This window comes from Dipodomys spectabilis, unplaced genomic scaffold, assembly GCF_019054845.1.
Source record: "Dipodomys spectabilis isolate Male_0828 unplaced genomic scaffold, ASM1905484v1 ptg000257l, whole genome shotgun sequence".
NCBI lineage: Eukaryota > Metazoa > Chordata > Mammalia > Rodentia > Heteromyidae > Dipodomys > Dipodomys spectabilis.
In genome coordinates, this window is record NW_024870934.1 from 825,075 (window position 1) to 845,829 (window position 20,755).

The 20,755-nt window shown below is 54.4% G+C and overlaps 1 protein-coding gene across 2 annotated transcripts in view; it reads left to right on the plus strand.

The window, feature by feature from the left end:
• Cdh4 (cadherin 4) overlaps positions 1-20,755 on the plus strand; it is a 423,338-nt gene that overhangs the window by 198,528 nt on the left and 204,055 nt on the right. The window lies entirely within an intron of this gene.

The following is a 20,755-nucleotide window of genomic DNA, read 5'->3' on the forward strand; positions in this document are numbered from 1 at the left end:
CATAGACTGTGTAGGTGAGAATTCAGGCCAGCACTCTTCATAACTGCCCAGGCGTGGACACAGCCCAGATGGCCAGAGCCCGCGAGGGCATGCCGTTCCATGGAGTGTTCCACAGCGGAGGACTGAAGCACTAAGTCACACCACAGCACCGGGGGGCCTGGAAACATTGCACAGAGCCGGCGCACACCCACACTCCTTGAGATTCCGTGCATGTGAATGCCCACAGTGGAAGGCAAGCCATCGGGTGCCAGAGAATGGGATAAAGGGAGATGGGAGAGGCTGCCCATGAAGGGCTTCTTTGGGGAATGGTGAGAACATTCTGGATTGGATGGTGATCGTGGTTACACTTGAACTTAGTGAAGAGCACAGAATTGCACACCTGAGGGAGGAGGTGGATTTATATAGTATGTGACCTGCAGGGCAGCTTCAAAGCAGGTACAGTGCCTCCTGCGGTCTGTAGCCAGGGCTGTTGTGGATCCTGAAGCGTGAGCACTCTGCTCGTGGCTCTGGGTGAGCAAGGTCGGACCAGGGAGCTGCATGTGCCCATCATGGGTGTAGTGCAATCTGAAGGAAGCAAGGCCGAGTTATACCACACCAATGCATGAGCAACTCAGTACCCAACAGCTATGGGCCAGCTGCCCGCACCTGCCTCCCCCAGCCTTGCCCTTCTGCTGAGCACTGGCACCTTGTGAACGCCATCTTCCTACCGCTTAGTCGTGCATGGCTGTTGGAGCTATGCCATGGCTCCTTGACATCTGTGTGTCTAGCAGGCCATGCAGGGGTCCTGGAGCACACTCCCTCCCACGTGAGCCATAGCCACCCGTAGCTGAGCTTTGGCCAAGACTGGGAAAGGTGTCGGGGGTGGAGGTAGGCACAGAGGCCAGGACGGTGCTTATGGCACAACCTTTGGCCCGGATGCCTGGACCTCAGGGGCAGCAAATCCAGAACTCTCTGTGAATGGAGCTTATGATCCATTAAATCACAGTTTGGTTGTGGAGTGCAAAACTCAGGGCCCCCAAGTTCCCCTTGACTTCAGTAGACAGCAGAAGAGCTTCCTCTCTTCTTAGAGCAGAGTCCAGCAGGGAGCTCAGAGAGGACCACCGGGGAGAGCTCTACATGGGGTTGGATGGCTGCTGCCAGGCGGGAGGCTCTGGGGAAGGGGTTGCTCTGTGGGCACCTCACTGGCTTTGTCACCTCTGGGGCCGTTGGTAATAGAGTGAACCACACACAGTGTGATGAATCACAGCACCGCACTCTTTATTCAAAATCCCCACATCAATAGTGGCTGGGCTTGGGATGGATGGTGCCGTTCGATGAGTTATGGGCACATTAGTGCAGCAGAGTGCATTTCTTTATCACATTAGGTTTATTTAAATCACACAGAACGTTCGTTTTTAGAAACAATTTGCACCCACCTTAAGGAATCGCTCCCATTGCTCCAGGAAGTTTTACACAATCCTGTTTTTAACGAGATTCGCACGGCTCACGGTCCTGTGACAACGTGATTCCATTATGCCTGTCCCACAGGGACAACCCATAAAGATTGATTATACATTGAAGACGGCACTAAACATGCCACATGTGAGCGTTTCTCCCTGTGGCTCTGAAGGAGCCTCCTCTCCTTTGTTCAGACACACCCCTGGTGGGCTTCCTTGGCGTACCTGCCTCTTTGTAAGGGCGTCGGATCACGGGAGCTGGCCCGGGAATGTGCGTTTGTGCTTTCAAGGCTCAGGTCTCCTCAACAAAAATGATCTTCTGGGGTCAGGAAGATCTGGGCCGAGGCGGCTTTGATCTCTTGTGGTGTCTGTGCCAGGATGTGGAATTTGACAGCAAGTTCCTAGAGCCTTCTTAGGACTGAGAGAAAAAACCACCCAGGGGGCAGGTGGACATGGGGTGGACCTTCACTCAGAGAAACTTATAATCACCAGAGCACCCCAGGTGTCTCCACAGACTTACTAAGCAGGGAAGCCAGAGCACCCATGAGCCAGGAGGACATTTGAGGACCAGTGGGACCGCGCTGCAGGCCTCTGTGCCCCCTCCCAGAAACACGGCCCACGCGGGTGTGCTCCTGGAGGCCTCTCCCAGAGCCCCCTGCGTCCCCCCACCCCCAGCCCTCAGGCTGCACCCTGCTCCGGCTCTGTCCTGGGGACAGAAAGGCCACTGTGCTCTGCTCCCAGCCACTCTCGCAGCCCTGGTCCCCACCTCGATTTGGGACCTGATGAACGAAAGTACCACTGGAAACTGATTTTCAATTTGCGCAAAAGAGAATTTCATTTCTGGGTCTTTCCAAACGTGAGGTCCTCGTTGGTGAGGTCATGGAATTCTTGCGGTGCAGTACCCTTCGTGTTGGCTGTTCCTAGGTGTCGTGTTCACAGGCGGTTGGCACCGTCTTCAGAGCTATAAACTAATAACAGAAGATAAGAAGGAGAGGCACCTCTGGGCCCTCGGGGCCCCGGCTCCCTGGCTCCTCCTACCCAGGTAGCTGCCCGTGTCTAGGCAGCCAGGTTGCCTGTGCTGGCCCCTGTGGCCATTCGCCTCCCTGGTCGTGGTGCAGAAGTAGCCGCTGGTGGGAAGGAAGCATCCGTGCTCACACAGGGCAGGCACACCGGCCGAGCTCACAGACCGCCGACTGAGGGGCGGGTAGGTTTAGGTGACACCCTAAACAGCGCCAGACCTGCAAACGCAAATGCGGTTTCCACACTGCCGTCCAGCAGGGCGTGAATTTGATGTGCTGAAGGACCTTGGTCTGTTTACCACAGGCTGTTGTTCCACAGTATATTCGTTGGGTTTCTTAGCGTGATGGCCGTTATTCAGATAGCTCCGAGGGATGAGAAGAGATAAAATTCATGAGCAACGCTGCCACTCCAAAACGTGTCTTTGTTTTCAGGGAATTGCACATTGTGTGGAAGATCCAAGGGCTCTCTCTGATGGTGTATAGCCCGCCCGGACAGGTGGCTCTGTGGAAGGCCTAGAAGTCTCGTTAACCACACTAATGTGCCACTACCTGCATTTTAATCACGCAAAGACAAACGCGGGCCATTCCGCCCTGGCGGAGCATCACTAATTCTAGTTATCAGATAACTTGGTGGAGCTGGAGTTTAGAGATTAGGCCTCTGAGAGCCATTAGCTGGGTGGCACCACCACCAAATGAATGGCTTGTATTATTGTCAAGGTAATTCCAAACCAATCTCAAGCTGTGACAATCAAATGCAGCCAGCAGTAGGCTGGGGCTTACTCAGAATCTGCCTGGTGGCTGAGAGCGGCTGTGTTTGAAGTCGGAACTTCAGTGTTCTCATTCTACTTGCTCGTTTGCATTAAACGCTGAACAAAGATTTTTGCCCATGTGTCACTAGCAGACTTGGGGCAGCTGTGACTGTGCACATGTGTATATATACATAGCTAGGCACTGGTGGCTCACACCTGTGATCCTAGCTACTCAGGAAGCTGAGATCTGAGGATTGAGGTTTGAAGCCAGCCCAGGCAGGAAAGTCTGTGAGATTCTTACCTCCAATGAAACACCAGAAAACCAGAACTGGTGCTGTGGCTCAAAGTGGCAGAGCGCTAGCCTTGAGCATAAAGCCCAGCGACAGTGCCCAGGCCCTGAGTTCAGGCCCCAAGACCAAAAATAAATAAAAATAAAAAGCCTTTGGGCTTTGAAAGCTTGCAAGTCCTGTCACCACTGCAGCAAAGTGACAGCTTGGCGCCCGGGAGAATCCCGGCCACCGGTTACCAGGCCGTCCCTAACCCTCTGTTTACCTTTGCCTGATGGGCTCTGAGGAGAACCAAGTGTGTCGGTGCAAAGCCCAAGGGGGTGTTTGACCTATTCAGACATCTGTCAGCAGGTCGGAGCCACCACAGGGTCCCAGCCATTACCCCACTCCTGAAGCTGTAGAGGAACCTGTGTCAAAGTTGCAGGGTCTCAGATGGTCCCCCTAGACGCTGTTCCAACTTTCCCACTGTGAGCATCCCAGGAAGTATGACAATCTGTTAGTCCAGGCTTCTGGACATTGGGTCAACTGCAATTCCCAAATCCTGCTGGTAGACAAGCCTGGCCAGACCTCTGTGACCAGCCACTTGTGACCCAGCTCTGAGACACAGGTGGTGAGGCCACTTGTGTCTTCTTGTCCAGCCCTCCCCGCAATCCCCCGGGCTGCTCAGAGCCTGAGCTTTGCTGGGCAAATCTGTGAGACCCTGGTACACGCAGACATGGAAAGCCAGATGTGCTTCTCCCTAGAGTTACAGTACATCAGTACTGTGTGGAGTCCACTGTCTGTTCCACGCACAGCCTGGGTCCGCTGGCCACACGCAATCCACACCCACACCAGGGGCGCTGAACAGAGGCTCCGCCATTGCTCTCCTGGGCTCTGCTCACTCCAGTCTTCGCCGCAAGCCCCGAGGGATCTTTTCTCCTGTCCTTGTGTCTCAGCTGTGGAGCTCTGGGCCGCCCAGTGAATGGGAAGCAAACAGACATCATTTTCAGGCCTGCATACTCCTCTCTTCTTCCTCTTTCCCTTGTGTGTATGTCTCTCTGTCGGTCACTCAATCTGCCTGTCGTCTGTCTGTCTGTCTGATATTCAGTAGAACTGAGAAAATACTGACCCTCAGGGGATTTCCATGAGGAATACAGTGGGCAGAGGAGCCACTGGTATTCTGATGGTTTTAAGGGGATGAAACCTGCCCTCGGCCTGTATTCGCAAAGGAAGTTTTATTGGACCGCAGCTCCCCCCATTTGGTTCTGTGTCGTCTGTAGCTGCTTTTCCCATTTCGCTAAAGTGGCCAGGTTGGGTGCTCAGGGACGCCCGTGGGGGCTTCCTGCACAGATGGACCCGGAGAGAGGCTCACTGAACGAGGGGACCGTGTGACGCGTCCCCCGAGCCCCTCCAAGCCCCTGGATAGGCGCCACCTTGTCCCTGGCTTGTCTCAGCCTGTAGACGCCCGCACCTGTAGACTTCTCAAGCAGGAGTCAGCCAGGGCCTCCGCGGCCTGGTGAACGGACACAGGCACCGGGCCTCTGGCCTTCTCAGCAGGGGCAGCCAATAGAAGTCTGTGTCTTCGCCTTTCAGTGGCGGAGGTCCCGACAGAGGAGATTGCAAAGTAGTTTTACTTTCTTAGGCATCATTTTGCAGCTCCTGTCCCAATGGTGATGAATCGGCTTAAAAATGACTATAAGCTGGAAGAGTAAATATCCACCTGTTTGCCAAGGGTGAGAGTTCTGGCAATTGCCAGCGGAACGCATGGTCTTATTTTTTAACTCCATATTCTTTTGTGTCACCTGCACTGAGATTGACGGGCCTCTGTGCACGCATGTGGGGGAGGAGGGGGGGGGCGAGAGGACCAAGCGGCCCTGAGGGCCTGGCGGCGGCCTCAGGACACCCATAAAACTTGAGCAGTGATACGTGTGGGGCCACGTCACTAAATCACTTTCTAATTTACCAGTCATGGCCCCAGGGACCCACGAGAGCGAAAGCCTCAAGAACAAACGAACACGGTCGGCTGGGTTGAAAACGAAGCCTGTCATTCTCACACGGTCCCTGCTGCCACCCACTCCTGCCTGTGCTGAATTACTCTCTGGCCTGCCCTACATTGGGGGAGAATTGTGGGCTTGCCAGTGAGTACAGCCCTCCGCACAGGGTAGAAAGGACAGAGTGTCTCTTGATCCATCCCTTGCTCCCCAGGTTGCTGCTGTGATCTCTGGTCTCCTCGATCAGGGAAGGGGCAGACCACATTTTATAGATGCTCAGGAGAGTTGTAAAAGGAAGAGGAGCCATGTTCAGAGCAAGAACCAGCTCCTCTACTTCAACCCAGACATCGCTGTCAGTGCAGCTGTTAAACGTGGCAAATGTCAGACACACAGAAAGGGGCAAAAGCCAGTAAACCTACTGTGTCCCATTTCCCAGCACGCCACAGGCCGCCCGTGCGGGGTCTGCTTTGAAAGAGTCCTGCTGCGTGTGGGAACCAACACGACAGATTTGTTTGTGACGATGGCATCGGGCCACTGATCTAGAGCTCGAGTTCCAGGTGAAGTCATGCCAAAGTGAGGTGGGGATGCTGGGCTGAAGTGGGGCGCATGCGGGCTCTCTGCTTCTTGAACTGCGGCGTGTTAGGATCTCCTGGTAATCAATGCTAATTACCTTCTCCATTGCTCCACGGGTTGCCGGTGCTCTCCTCTTCCACCAATGCGCTGTTTGGATGTGTAGTGGCTGTGAAGAAGGTTGGCAGCTTCTGAGAAAACATCAGCATGGAGACGCTTAAGTGGGGCTGCTTGTTGGTGTGGGGTGCAGGGAGCCGGGCCGCTTGGAGCCGGCCGAGCTCTACTGAGTGTGCAGGGGGCGGGGGCGGGGCCATCCCGCCCTTCCCCTCTTCCCTGGCATCAGAGCCAGGGACAAAGGCCAGGTGGGGCATCTTCTGGCAAGTCTGCGTCATGGCGGTCTGAACAGGCACGTGAGCTCTGTCTTCCACGTCTGTGTGGGGGGTGGGGTGGTGCTGGTGTTTGGGCTTAGGCTCTCGAGACCGCTGGCAGGCGCTCTACCGTTCACTGAAGCCATACCCTCAGCCTCTCTCTTGTTTTGTTTTGTTTTTTTCTGGTGATCTCTGCAGCCAGAGATCTCTCACGGAGGCCAGTGGTAGCGGCAGATTCAAGCCCACTTGTAGCCAAGCATTCCTAAAGGTTCAAGGAGGCAGAAGTGTCTGGTGGTGGTGTGATGGTGAACACAGGGGCGTGTACTTGTGAGTGTGCAAGAGCTCCCACCCAGCTCAACATTGCTCGTCACAATGTTGCTCCTCTGGAAGTAGACACAGCCCTGCCTGTGCTCTGACAGGGAGTGGCTGCTGACATTCTGGCCTAGGAGAAGTTGGCCGGTTCCGTAGAGCAGGGTTCATCAGGCCTGCATGTCATACGCGGCCCCCTGCCTGTGTTTACGAATAAAGTTTTATTGGGACACAACCATGCCATCATTTCCTCCATGTTGTCCGTGGCCACTCTGTTGCTGAAACGTCAGAATGGAGGGACTGCAGTAGTGATCATGTCCCAGAAACCTCAACTGCTGTGGCCTGGCCGTCCCTGGAACACAGCGCACACCACAGCTGCAGATTGTGAGACACACAGCCCGAGCGGGGTGGGGAGGTGGAGGAGCAGAGGAGGTCTCTGCAGCAAAGCCCTTCCCTGTGAGGGGATCTGGCTCTACCACACGGTGCTGCTCTGGAGACTCTCCGCTGTGAGTGAGAGCTGGGAAGGAGAAGGGACAGGAGGAGGAGGAAGGGAAAGGGCGTCAGAGGAACTGGGAGACAGTTCTGACTTTTATTGTCTAAATGTGGGTGTGACACGAAGTTTCTCCCCTAGGCTTGTCAATGCTTCCCCAGTGGGCGATGAGCCCCTCCCCCCGCAGCCTGTCTCTGTGCATCTGGCCTGGCCTGCTGTGTAGCAGATGCCCTTTGGGCTGAGAAGCCCAGGCCTGATCCCGACCAACCATCTCCCCACGCCCACCTCCTGGCCTCACTGTCACCTACCAGGCTGGTAACCTCCTCCCCAGTGCCCAGAACAGCAAGGTACAGGGTAGGACCGGCTGCAGAGATGCCACATCGGTACTGCCTCCCCCCACCCTCCCCCAGGGCGGACATCACTGACCCCTCCCACTGCCCTTCCCTGAGGGAGCTCTGCTCTCCCCTCCACCACCTACCTGAGCCCCAGGAGAAGCACGCACGGGGCTGTGGGCCTGGGCTGGGGAAGAGGGCGTGCATGCGGCGAGCGGCTCTCTGGGTGAGGAAGTGCATGTGCCCTTCAGAGTTTCATTTGCAAGGTTCAAAATGCAAATCCACAATTAGCCCCATTAAGCCTCAGGACTCTAGGGTCCTAGGAGATGTGTTTATTTTTAATGCCATGAGGTGGAGTAGGAAATTAGAAAACCACATGGAAAGTAGCTGGAGGCCACCTGGAGGAGGTGGTGTGTGCACGCCTGGCGGGCGGGCAGGCGGGTTCTGCAAGGTCAGTGCACTCGGTGCGGCCCCAGGGCTGGGGCCCAGGGAGGTTGGACAGACAGAGCACGGGGCACAGCCTCCAGTGCTGACATGCAGCAGCAGCCTGGTCGGTGAGCAGGGGCTCTGTGGTGGTGGATCGGTGTCCAGGGGTGTGCAAGGAGGAGCAAGCTGGGAGCTGCTCAAGATTAGTGTGAGGTGACCTAATTAATTACCACCCCCAACACTGCCCCCTGCTCTGTGTCACCTCCACAAACCAGCCTGGGGGAAGGCTGGGGAAGAAGAAACGCCCGTCTCCACCCCCAGCTCCTCCTGCCAGAGTCCCTTCCCTCCTTCCTGCTCCATGTTGGGTTCATCACACATTTCACTAAGAGAGAGAGAGAGACTCATTCTGAGGCATTTGTTCAGCTGAGATACACTCGACAGCTGGGCCAGGGCCGGGAGAGAACGCAGCAGGTGGCAGAGGAGCCCAGCTAGATGCCCCTTGGTGGGCATTCTAGTGGGGGAGAGAGGCCGGGTCCATCGCTAGCACGCAAGACAGTTTCGGAGTGCGAGAGGAGCCGGGAGGGAAGCAGGTAGGGACCGTGGATGCAGGCAGATTCTGTAGCCGGGAAAGGCAGGGAGCATCTCCCTGAGCCTCCACGGGGCACCACCTGCTACCCAGTGGCTTCAGCCCAGTGAAGACTGCCTTTGAGCCTCCACCCTCCAGAACTGTAAGATAGCAAACGGCAGTGTTAACTGACTCGGCCTGGGGAAACTCCTGTCCAGGGCAGGCTGTCTGTACCTGGAGACTGGGACCCAGGCCCCGAAGACCTGGATGAACCGTTTTCACTCCTGCTTCTCTCAGCCAGGAGACAAGCCAGACCTTTTTCCCCTGCCCTAATCCAGGGGGAAATTTAGGACAAGGGCCGTTTAGATGTGTTATAAGATCGTTTGGGGTCTTACAAAATTATCGGTATAGACAGCCAGGCTGCAGGAGGCTGACAAGAAGTGAGTGTGTCTGTTCCACCACAAGCCAAATGATTCTTAGCGTCTCACACAGCCCACGGGCCTGGCATTCCTCACCCCTGCAGCCCTCTGGAGCTGCAGGCTGGCTGTGGGTGGAGCAGAGCCAGCTGCACCCCGGGGGCCTGGGATGGCTCCTCCGGACCACCAGCTCCCTGAGCCCCACAGGCCTTTCAGTCCAGTCATATGCTGGGGTCCAGGACTCGCCCAGTGATCACACCACTCCGGAGTCGCCTCTGCCACTGAAGTCGAGGCCCCGCAGCCTTGTCCATCTCAAGAGCCGTTAGAGGAGGGGAAGACTTCATTTTCTAAGTTGACCCCTAGTGCTGCCAGCTGCTGGCCATTCAGTTCTTTGCAGCCTGCCTCCGTGGCAGAGCTGCAGAGATGCCAGGGTTCTCCAGGTTGATTGCTTCAGCTCCAGCCAGACATTCTTTGTTCTTTTCTTTCTTTCTTTCTTTCTTTCTTTTTGGTCAATCATGGGGCTTGAACTCTGGGCACCACTCCCAGTTTTCTGGTGGTTTATTGGAGATAAGAGTCTCATGGGCTTTCCTGCCCAGGCTGGCTTTGAACCGTGATCCTCAGATCTCAGCCTTCTGAGTAGCTAGGATGACAGGCGTGAGCCACCCTTGCCTAGCTCAGCCAGATGTTCTATGGGGCTAATTCCTCCCCATGGGGCCGACCTCAGGAACACATGCATCTCCTTCTGTGTGACAGTGGAGTTGCTGCAGTGGGCCTGTGACTTCTAACCCAAGTATTACAAGAGGTGCAGGCTACACATGCACCCGAGTCCTGAGGCCCCAGAAATGCTCACGTGCGAGCGCGCGCACACACACACACACACACACACACACACACACACACACGATCGAAGGAACTCGAAGGTACCTTGGCTTTACACAGGTCCCGCCCCCCTTTCACACCACCCAGAGAGTGTGTAAATGGAGGCACTTACCAGGCTTGCACTGTCTGCTTGCTGTGGCAAATTAGTTCTATTCTCACTGATAAAGATGCAGCTTGCCTGTGAGGCTCGGGATGAACCTCAAGTGCACAGATGTTTATTTTACAGTTTGTTTTTTTTTTTAATTCAGAGAGTGTATGCAATTTAATTAGCCATTTTATTTTACAAAAGAAAAAAGAAAAGGAGTGTGTTTGGCTCCTGGCCGCCGCTGGTGACCGGGCACAGGCGTATTTGCACCTACGAGGAGCTCAGCCCGGCTCTCCATCTTCACCCGAGTTCCTGTGCGAAGGCCCACGTCACCCACTGCAGCTATGCATGCAGACCTGAGCAGCACGCCAGCTCCCGGGAATTAAAGAGGCCCGGCTCTGTGCTCTGCCTCAGGCATGGGGGGGGGGGGGGTAGCATGGGGAAGGCAGGCATAGGATGCAAGCCGGCCTCACGCGCTATGGAGGGGGCTCGGGGCTGTCAGCGGGGCTGCACTGCTTCACCTGGTGTGTCTCCCCACGGGCTGGAGGGGGCAGGTCAGACGCCCCAACAGGAGGGAGTCTATGCCGCTGATTGTTCGACCCCTGCATTGCCTCTGGCAAGCCACTGCCCATTCTCAAGTATGGGATTTGAGTCACACACAGGCGCACACACACGCACGCACACACACGCACACACACTCGTGGGCAGCCATCGCTGTCCTCCAGAGCTTTAGGCTTCTCCACCTGCACAGCACAGATAAGGAAATGGGCTGCAGAGTGTGTGGGAATCTCAGCTAGGATGGCCTTGGTAGCATGTGACACAGCTGGATCCCAGCCATGTCTCTGCTCTGAAATGTTCCAATAAAGCCACTCCGCCAAAAAGCACCAGCTGCTCGTGTGAACACTAGGCAAATGGTGGGTACGGCCACTTCCAGTCTTGTCTCGTGACCTTGAAGGAAGTCTCCTGGCCCTTGGGTTTCCTTGCTAAGCCAGTGATCCTCTGAAATTCACTGGCAAAATTATTTCTATTTGGGTCTGGTTCAGATGCAGGCCTATAGGAAATAATATGTAGATTGTGTGTGTGTGTGTGTGTGTGTGTGTGTGTGTGTGTGTGTGTGTGTGTGTGTTACAAAGTGTACATTGTTTTTGCATGTCGTTTCCTCTGTAGTGTTGGGTTTTTGTGAACTGGTTTTGTTTATTGTTTGGGCTAGAGCCTTGTACATGATAGACAAAAGGTCTGCCACAGAGCCATACCTCGGGCCTTCATTTTCAGTCTTCAGAGTCAGAGGAAATTTTATCTTTATTATTTGGTCAAATATAACTGAATGTAATTTTATTGAGGATCTACTATGAGATACTCCAGATTCCGGTGGAGCAGTAGCACAATGGTGGTAGTGATGATGGTGAGGGTAATGGTGAAGGTGATGATGGTGGTAGTGATGATGGCGGTGGCAATGGTGGCAGTAAGTCAGAGAGCAAGGTGATAGTAGTGGTGGTGATGTCAGTCGAGGAGTCCTGCGCCTCCCCTGGCTCTGACTCCATGGACGCTCACCACAGCCTTACTGAAGCTCTTCCTTCCACAGATAGGGCCCCTGGGACACAGGGTGTTGGAGGGGCACCAGGAGGGTCCCATCCAGAGAGCAGCAGAGCAGGAATCTGAGCCCCCGCCACCTGGGGGTCCCAGGGGGGTCACAGGGCACACTCCTGACCGCGTCCTACCTGCCCTTGGAATTCACGCAGGCTTATGCAGAGACATTGGACACACTCAGCGAGTGAGTGATCATTTGAAACCCAACCTGCTGAGGCCATTAACCACATCATTCATTCATCTGGCATAGGAAGACCCACACGTGCCAAGCCCGGGGATGGGAGTGGACCAGCAGTGTGCCTTTGTGACGCTTTAGTAGAGGAAGAAAAAGTGGCTTCCTCGGGTCTTGTGTGATGCAGGCTCAATCGGGGGGAGTGGGGGGAGAGGTACAGGAGGCAGGCGGGACATCAGCAGAACCTGGGCACACAGCCGCCAGTAATGGGGTGGTGGTTGGCTGAGATCCAGAAAGTCTGTGATAGGGACGGGGGGTTGTGGTTGGCTGAGATCAGAGGCCTGGGGAGTCGGGAGGCGGTAGCAGGGTGGAAGACAAGGATATTCCTGCTGGAACTTGAGGAAGATGAGGGAGGCTGGTGGCTTGAAGGAGTAGCCACGGAAGGACTGAGTGGGACACGGCCCGTGAGCAGGGGGGGTCTCCTGCCCCCACATCTCTGCCTTCTTTGTGCCCGGAGGCACAAAGTGATGCCTCAGTGACAGAGGAGACCCAGTGGCTACAGAGCTGGACTGAATTTCAACTTGGTTCACAAACTGCTTTGGCCAAGATGCCATAGAGTCCGAGCCCCAGGAATCCACACAGGGCCTTTCTGTGGCGTCTCCAAAGAGGGATGTCCTGGCTCCCGAGGAGGGCTCCGGGCAGAGGTGAGGGTGAAGATGAAGTCAGAGCCAGCGGGGGCACGATTCCATGTCGGTTCCACCTTTATCCCCACTCTGGCTCAAGGCTGCGGCCAGCAGCTATGGTGCCAATGGGTGTCTGGGTGAAAGGCCCAGCCGTGGGCTGACCTAAGGCAGACCCCGTTCCTTAGAGCCTTCTTCTGAGGGAAAATTACACAGCAGAAGCAGCCACTTGGGTGGTCATTTATTGTTCTAAGTCAAGCTTTAATTGCACGCAGCACACGAGGCTGACCGCTGCCTCCTGCTTCACTCCGGCCCCACACTAAGTCCACACCGCCCACCTTCCCCTCCCACCATCCGCTGCCAGAGCTTTCTGCACTGTGTCTGCTCTTTCCTGGGGGTTGGAGAGGTACACAGACTTGTTTTCCATGGCACGTTAGACACCCCCCATTGCCCTGGTGCAGACAGGGAGAAGTCGGGCAGGCAAGCGGGCAACTTGGGTCACCGCCACCTGCAGTGAGGAGCCCACGTGGAGAGCGGGGCAGAATGGATTTAGAAACAAGGCAAACTGGAGATTTTTAAGCCGGTCTCCAAAGTTGTTGAGCCGAACTGATATTAAAGGATGCCAGGGCAGTTGGGGGGACCCTGTGTGCCCCTAGCAGGCTGGGCCAGGCCAGGCAGCAAGCAGCCCCAGAGCTGCTTCAGAGAAGCCCGGAGGACCGGGAGGAAGGCCGGGCTTCCTCTGTTCTGTCTCAGCGAGGAGCAGCTCTGGACTCTTTGCAGGGAGATGGCAAGTACAAAGATCCCAAATTCTCCGGGGAGCAGCCAGTGGCGCGTTATAAGGCCAAGCACCACGGGCTCTACCGCGGAAGTTGAATTGTCCATGCGAGCTGCTGTGCCCTGGGCCTCGTGGCTCCCCTACACAGGGGCCTCCTCCCCCAGCCCACCCACCTCCACGCCCACACAAACCTGCCCTTCTCTCCCCTTTTATTCACCTCTCCCCAAGAACCCACATCCATGGTGGCTTTTCAGTAATTTGGCCTCCTTTCTGCTCTTGTCTTCCCCTAGAAAAGACAAGAAAACCTTGCACCTTATAAATTTTAACAGCCTTTGCAACTGATGTGTTCCCTGTCTGGATTGCTTTATCTGCCGTACTTTGATTGTAAGCCTGGGGGCTGAGACCTCGTCCTGTTTCATCCTTTGTGCGGCTCTGAGCACACTGTTGGCAGTGAGCTTGGAAAAAAAAACCCACAAGGAGATAAATACATGCAAACATCTATAATTGTTTTACTTAGAGCCGCTTGACAATAGATCAGACGTGTCTGTAGTCTACATCAGAGACTGAAACGTGATTTTGTGTCTCATCTTAATCTGTTCCTTGGGTATTAGTAATTTGTCAAACATGACTTATTTGCTCCAAATTTTCTTCACAACTTTAAATGTGTGCATAACATAAAGGAAAATTTTAATCTCTGATTTCTGATGAAGTTTTGCCAAGCAGGCTTCTCAGACGTAGCTGTGCTTCGTGATGACTTTCAAGTAAGACGCCAAGCATTTCTCTTAAGACCAGAACACACGAAACTTCCTTCTGCATCAGTTAAGTGCTGGTAAACGAAAGGCTTGACTTGGATTTACGCCTTGTACAGACTCGTGAAGAGTAATCATTCCTCATTCTTTTGGGGGCTTTAAATTGTTTAGAAAGGGTAGTAACCGATCTGGCCTTATCTTATCCAGTTAACTGTTTCTACGGTGTAAAGTTTCAGGTGTTTTCATCTGGAAAAATTTCTCCTGGGGATGGAATATACTGTGGCTCCTGTAATTCAACCTGTGATGCACAGAGCAGAGGTCACACACACACACACACACATACACACACACACACACACACACACACACACTGAGCCACCCAAACCTATATCATCGCTGCACACCATCTTCCAAGAAGCACACTGGATGCCGAGAATTCAGAGATGAAGTGTCCAACCTGGGGGAGCGCCAGGCCACAAGGAGACAAATAGAGAGCCGTGAGCCAGTGCGGCCGCCAACGGAGTTTTACTCCAGTACATAAATGCACAGAGGACTCGGGCCGTACCAGACACCATGGAGATAGGGCAGCCCGGCATAGCCAAGCCACGCTGCAGGAGGGAGAGTGGCCCAGGCAGCTCCACACCCCGGCTCTGGGGCTGCGCTGTTGGACGCGGCAGGACCTCCGCTGTGCTGCCCAGCGCCCGTCGTGCAGAGCCCCTGCGCGTCCCGCGGGTGGCGCAGCCCGGCCCCACGGCTCCCCAAAGACTCAGCGCTGCCCACGTCGTGCCTCGGGCGCCTCAGCCACGCCTGTGTGGTCTGAGAAGCCCACGGAGGCCGTGCTGAGGATCTGCTGCCCGTGGGCACGCGGGGTGCCCTCTTCGTGTCCCTCACAGCAAGGAGAAGGGCCACACAGGAGCCGCCATCTTCTGTGCTTGTTGATGTTGTAAGAAAATGTTGTGATCAACTCTGAGTGTTCAGAGAGGGCTGGGGGAGGGGCGTGGAGGGGCAGACTAAGATTCCAGCCCCGTTGCCGTCCTCCTGCGGACGGACTTCACGTTCTGGGGTGCAGTGGTGGGATCTACCTCATGGGCGTATTTGGGGGTGCCCTGGTGGGATCTCCTTCATGGACTGCATTTTGGGGTACATTGGTGTCTCCTTCATGGACTGCGTTTTGGGGGTGCCTGGGTAGGAAGAGTGAGCTAGGCCACTCATGTGAGGAGCAGCGGCTGGGTGCCCAGGCTGCTCCCAGGGTAACCTCTGCCTCAGAAAAGTCTGACTTCGAGGCTCCTGGCGGGGGGACTACCTCACTTCTTGGAGGTGGAATGCCTGAGTCTACAGGGGTGTCCTTCAGCAACATATAGTCCAGAGCAAACATGTGCCCGGGGGTGAGCACGGGGGGGTGGCCAGGCTGAGCAGAGGGTCCCGGGTGAGGGAAGGCCCGGCGTGTCAGGTGAAGTGAGTTTCCACCTCAGCTCTGAAGACATCGACTCTCCCCTGATCACTTCCCACCAAAAACTTGACCCGTGGAAGCTGCTTCCAAAAGTGTCTCACTTGGGGACAGTGACATTCTGCAGTGTGTGCCCGGTGCAGTGCCCGCTTGTAGGTGTCAGGAAGATGCGCCCAAGGTGGGCCACTGAGCAGCCTTGAAACCTCGCCCTTCCTCACCGTGGTATTAAAATCACGTCCACATTTATCAGCACCGTACACTGCCCCCAGCAGGTACCAGAGAAGTGCCTCCAAAGGCTGCCCTCTTGCGTCTCTGTGGGGAGGGGTGCAGCGACTGGGCTACGTGGACAGGGCCTGAGCCCTGCCCTCTCAGCAGGGACACAGCTCGGCCAGCCAGTCAGGCAGCATAGGCCAGGAACGCAGTGCCGGCCCAGCAGCCCCCAGGGTGCTTCAGCAGTGGCTCCTGATTTCTCCCCCAAGACAACAGAGCCCTGTGTGTGTGCAAGCCTTGTCCTACTAGAGGGTACACGGGTGCAGAAGCTTCTAGAGCCATCTGTGTCTGGTGCTGTCTAGTCTGTGAGGCAGCAGCATCCCTCTTCTTGGCAGCTCTGTCTCTCCCCGCCCCTGCCCCGCTCCCTCTCTGCTAACAACGCTGCTTCCCCTCACAGAGCAGCACACGGAAGCACCCACAGAGCCGTGCTTTCCTGAGTCTTGAAAAGGGGAGTCCCAGCCCTGAGATGGACCAGCCTCCCAAGGAGGTGTGCGGCTCCTGAGCTGCCTGACACGCACACCGCTAATGACTGGGAGCATGAGCACGGCTTCCCGTCCTTCCGGAGGCTTTCTGTGTGAACACACCGTGTGACTTACACAGGGGGGTTCTCAGAACAGCCAGCTGAGGGATCCCAGGAAATATGAAGCTGGCGTGTATGTGAGGGGAAGGCCGGGTGCTGGGGAAGGGCTGGGCTTATGTGCCGGGGCAGGTGGGAGGTGCCCTGGGCATAAAGCCAGAGTCATGCGTTTGATCTATGGAGGGAGAGTGCTGGCTTCAGTGATTAGTCCCCAATTTCTGTGTTGCAGACACAGACCTGTGGCCGCTCCTAGAGCCAGGCCTCCCTGCCTGGCTCATGAAATGCACGTGCATGCCCTGACCAAGATGCCAACATACGTCCTGAGCGAAGGGCTTGCCCTGGTGGCAGGCAGAGCCTGCCCAGGGGGGTGTGGGAGGGCTTCCTGGAGGAAGGGACGTAAGCAGGATGGGGAGCCTGCCTGGGACCCCTCGGGCTTGGGGGTGAGGGCTGGGGGAGGAGCCGTCCCCGGCCCTCCTGGGAATAAGTGAGAAAAGGACAAGAAGCAGCAAGCGTGAGCGCGTGTGCGAGGTACACGGGAACCCTATGTTTTCATGCGGGTCGCAACACACACTTGCATGCAAGCAAGCACACCCATTTTCACACAACTGTGGAGCCTTCTCCCTCTGAACCTAGCCTGGGGCTCCAGCACCCTCCAGCTGGGGGCCATACCCCACATGCTAGCAGAACCTGAGCCATTACAGTGGCCACACAATTAGCCTAGCGCAATGATGTCATTTCTTTCTCCCAAACTCACCTTTGTGTCCAAAGCCAATATCTTGAAGCCGTGGAGGGATCTGAAGCAGTCACTGTCTGAAGAATGAAGGCCCGCAGGCCTTTGTAAAGAGCGAGATGTAAACTTAATTATACTGCCTGCCTGGCCGCGCCGCCTGCCCCGTGCCGCACCTTCCTTCGCACCTAATGAGCCTTTCCAGGTGTCGACTCTCATCTCCCTGGAGTTATCCAGACTATGATACAGCTTAAACAATTGCCTGGGCAGCACAGAACCCAAAATGGAAAAGCACTTGGTAGTTGAAGAAACGTGTCTCTGGCATAATTCCAGGCAGGTCAGCTGAAAGGAAGAGAGCTTTGTGGGGGTGGAGGGAGGGGAGAAGCAGCCTGGGTTTCAGAGGCGTCCCCTGGTTGGAAGGAAGCACCAGAAGGGAAGGGGAGGGGAGGGGAGGGAAAGGGCACCCTGGCTGCAGGGAGGGTGTCTTGTTCCATGCCGGTTCTTACTGAAGCACCCCTCCATGTGAGTTTGAGAGCAGACATGCTCATCCCCCAAACACAGGCACATCTGTGGGTTTGATCATGACTCTCTCGTGGCATTCACAGGCCGGCTGCCCATCAACCCAGCCGTTTGTGTTAATGGTCTGATTGCGAAGCTCCAGATGACATTGCTGTCGGTGGTACTCTGAGGGAGTGAGCCTGCTCTAAGAGAGGGAAATGGACTCTGGCAAAAGAAGGCCTCGCCATGAAAGGCGAATCCCACCTGCTTTGACCCAGTCACAGCGAACTGGGGCTGGCTTGGGATTGTGGGGCCCCAGTGAGTTGTTTGGTTTTGTTTTGTGCTGGCACTGGGGCTTGAACCCAGGACCCTGGGATCACACTGGGCTTTTTCATTTAAACCTGGTGCTGTACCACCTGAACCACAGCTCCACTCCTCAATTTTTAGTTATTAATTAAAGATAAGGGACTCGTGAATTTTTCTGCTCAGGCTGGCTTTTGAACTTCAGTGCTCAGATCTCAGCCTCCTGAGTTGCTGGGATTACAGGAGGATCCACTAATATACCCAGTCCCCCGGTGAGTTTTTGTTGTACGGTACTTAGTACTAAGAATTTTGGTGTCAGTGGCACCAAAGTAGAGGCTCTCTGGGGACTGGTTCCATGTCTCCTTAAAGTAATTCCACACACCTGGGGAGACGTTCTCTTCAGCCAGGCGTGGTCTTGAGTTACTGTTGCCAGAAGTAATGGCTCTTGTACATGGATGGGTGATGAGGCGCTGCCACCGTGCAGGACAAAAAGCCATCCGGGTACTCCAGCCACAAGGGCCCCTGGGAGGAACTCAGAGCTCACTGCCCACACACAGCCGGTGGTATCATTCTCTCCGTGGCTGGCTCTTTTTCTCTCCCTCCGTGCCTTTTTAATCTGTCTGTGGCTCTATCTCTTCCTCTCTCTGTCTTTGTGCCTGTCGCTGTCTCTCCCTCGTTCCCACCTTCTCTCTGTCTTCCCTACCTCTCTCATCCTTCTTTTCCTCTGCCACTCTTCCGTCTCCTGGGACAGAAAGCACAATGCCCTTAGGCACTCTCAGCTGACAGGTTCTGCACTCGCGATGGAGGCTTGCACAGAATTTGACTGCAGTGTCCTGTGCCCAGGAGGAGCCGTTGTTCCCAGCCATTATCAGTGCTGTGGAGAGAATAAGGATGGTGGGTGCTGAACAGGTGGACAGACACGGAGGGCCAGGTGTGATTGGTCCCTGGGTGTGAAGGGCCTGGGCAGGTAGGATGGGGCAGTGTTTGGAGCTGTGGCCTCCAGATTGGCCGCAGGATGCCTGCTGGCGTGCCGTGGGAGGCCGTAGCATCCAGAAGTGGTTTTCCTCACTGGCCTGCAGGAAAATGGGCGAAAGGATCTGATGAGCAGCCAGAGGCAGGACAGTGGAGGGCAGACCTCCCGGCCTGTCCCTGGCGGGCCACGGTGAGCTGTCCGTTTCCTGGTCGGTTAACCTTTACAACCTTAGTTTATCACCATCACCTTCCATCTGCCTCTGCTGCATGGACCTGAAGCCCAGATGCCAAGCTGAATATACAAATGAGGCAGAAAACAAACGCGTCCCAGCATGTGGGGCCACGCAGATGCCCAGCGTCTGCATGGGTCAAGCAGAATCTCCCCCAGCCCGAGACGAGCGAGCTGAGACATTTCCCGTCTTAATGTTAGTTTGCATTTTCCTTTCATAGAAGTACTAAGTAATACCAGGTCCTTCCGGAATGTTAAGAGATTCTCATAAAACCTCAAAGCTTTTCCTCTATTCCCACTTAGGACAAAAGAGTGCAGTTTTGAAACCTATCCAGTGTCTCACACCTGTTCTTTATGATTTTCTTTAAAAAAAATTCTTTTTTTCTTGTCGTTTTTAATGGACTATTTTTTTGCTTTTTTATGTTTTTTATTGTAAAAATAGTATACAGAGAGGTTACAGTTACATGAGTAAGGTAATGAGTACATTGCCTATTGAGCATTGATACCCCCTCCTTTGTTTTTCCCCTACCATCCCTTCCCTCCCCACCTCCCCAACTCTCCCCTCTCCCCCAAGTTGTAAAGTTTTTTGTTTTTTTTCCAGAAGGCATTTTTGTTGTTGTTGTTGTTTTGTTGTGTTTTTTATTGTGAAAATACCGTACAGAAGGGTTACAATTACATGGGCAAGGTAATGATTACGTTTCTTATCAAGCATTGTTGCCTCCTCCCTTGCTTCCCCTTCCCATCCCTTCCCATCTCCCCGCCTCGCCCCCCTCCCCCATGCCAAAGTTGTAAAGTTTGTTTTTCGACATAAAGTCTTGTACATCTCATTATTGCAATGTGTCCAGCTGTATCCTTATTTCAGCATTTTGTTACTTCCCTTCCCCTCTCCAAATTAGAAAAATGTATATACAAGATGCAGGGCACCACATCAAATACAGTGAAAACAGGAGTTATACCATGGGGGAAGAACATACAAGAGAAACAAAGAAATCATACAGTACATTTTAGATACATTAAAAACAATAGCAAGAAAGAAAAAACAAGCTGTGTCCCTATCTTGGGGTTCATTTCCCTTACCATCATCTTATCTGGTCATATGTACATAGCTTTTGACCTTTTCTACTTGTCCTCAGCTTATACTAGTTATTGCAAATAAGGGAAACCCAGTCATAAAACCTAGCATGTCCATACAAAAATGAAGAGGACAACAGGTCAGGAAATAGGTGGTAGGGTAATAGGGTGAGGAAGAAACTCGTGTGGCGTTTTTGAGGAGCTTTTCCCAAACGAGACTCATGGGAGCATCTGGGAAGGTCTGCAGTGAAGATCAATCAGCGTGGCAGAACGCAGGCACAGCGCTGGCCCCGCCTGGGGTCAGGCATCTGCTGGAGACTCTGATGCCTGGGAGAAACTCCTCGCCACGCTTCTATCTAGGCCTTGCAATGGCCTCCAAGAGGAGATCGCTTTTTAAGTGTATTTATTGTTATTGTAAGGTGATGTGCAGAGGGGTTACAGTTAGCGCGCGCATTCCCTTTTGGACCATGGCACCCCCCTCACTCTCGCAGTTTTCCCTCCCACCCCCACCCACACATTGTGTAGTTCATTTTCTACGTAGTATCTGGTTAGTATCACAGCTGCATGTGTTCACTCTTTATCCCACCATTTCTGTGTCTCCCTTTCTCCAGATAAATGAACAAAAAAGACAAAGGAAAAGAAAGCAAAAACAGCACCACAGAAAAGAAATTCTTGTTTGCATTTCCTGGAGTTCATTTGGATAAACATTACTTCCTGTGATCAGATGCACACAGTTATTGTGCCCTGTTGTGCCTCTCCTCTCCTAAGAACATCCTCCTGCGGTCTCACTGTGTGCG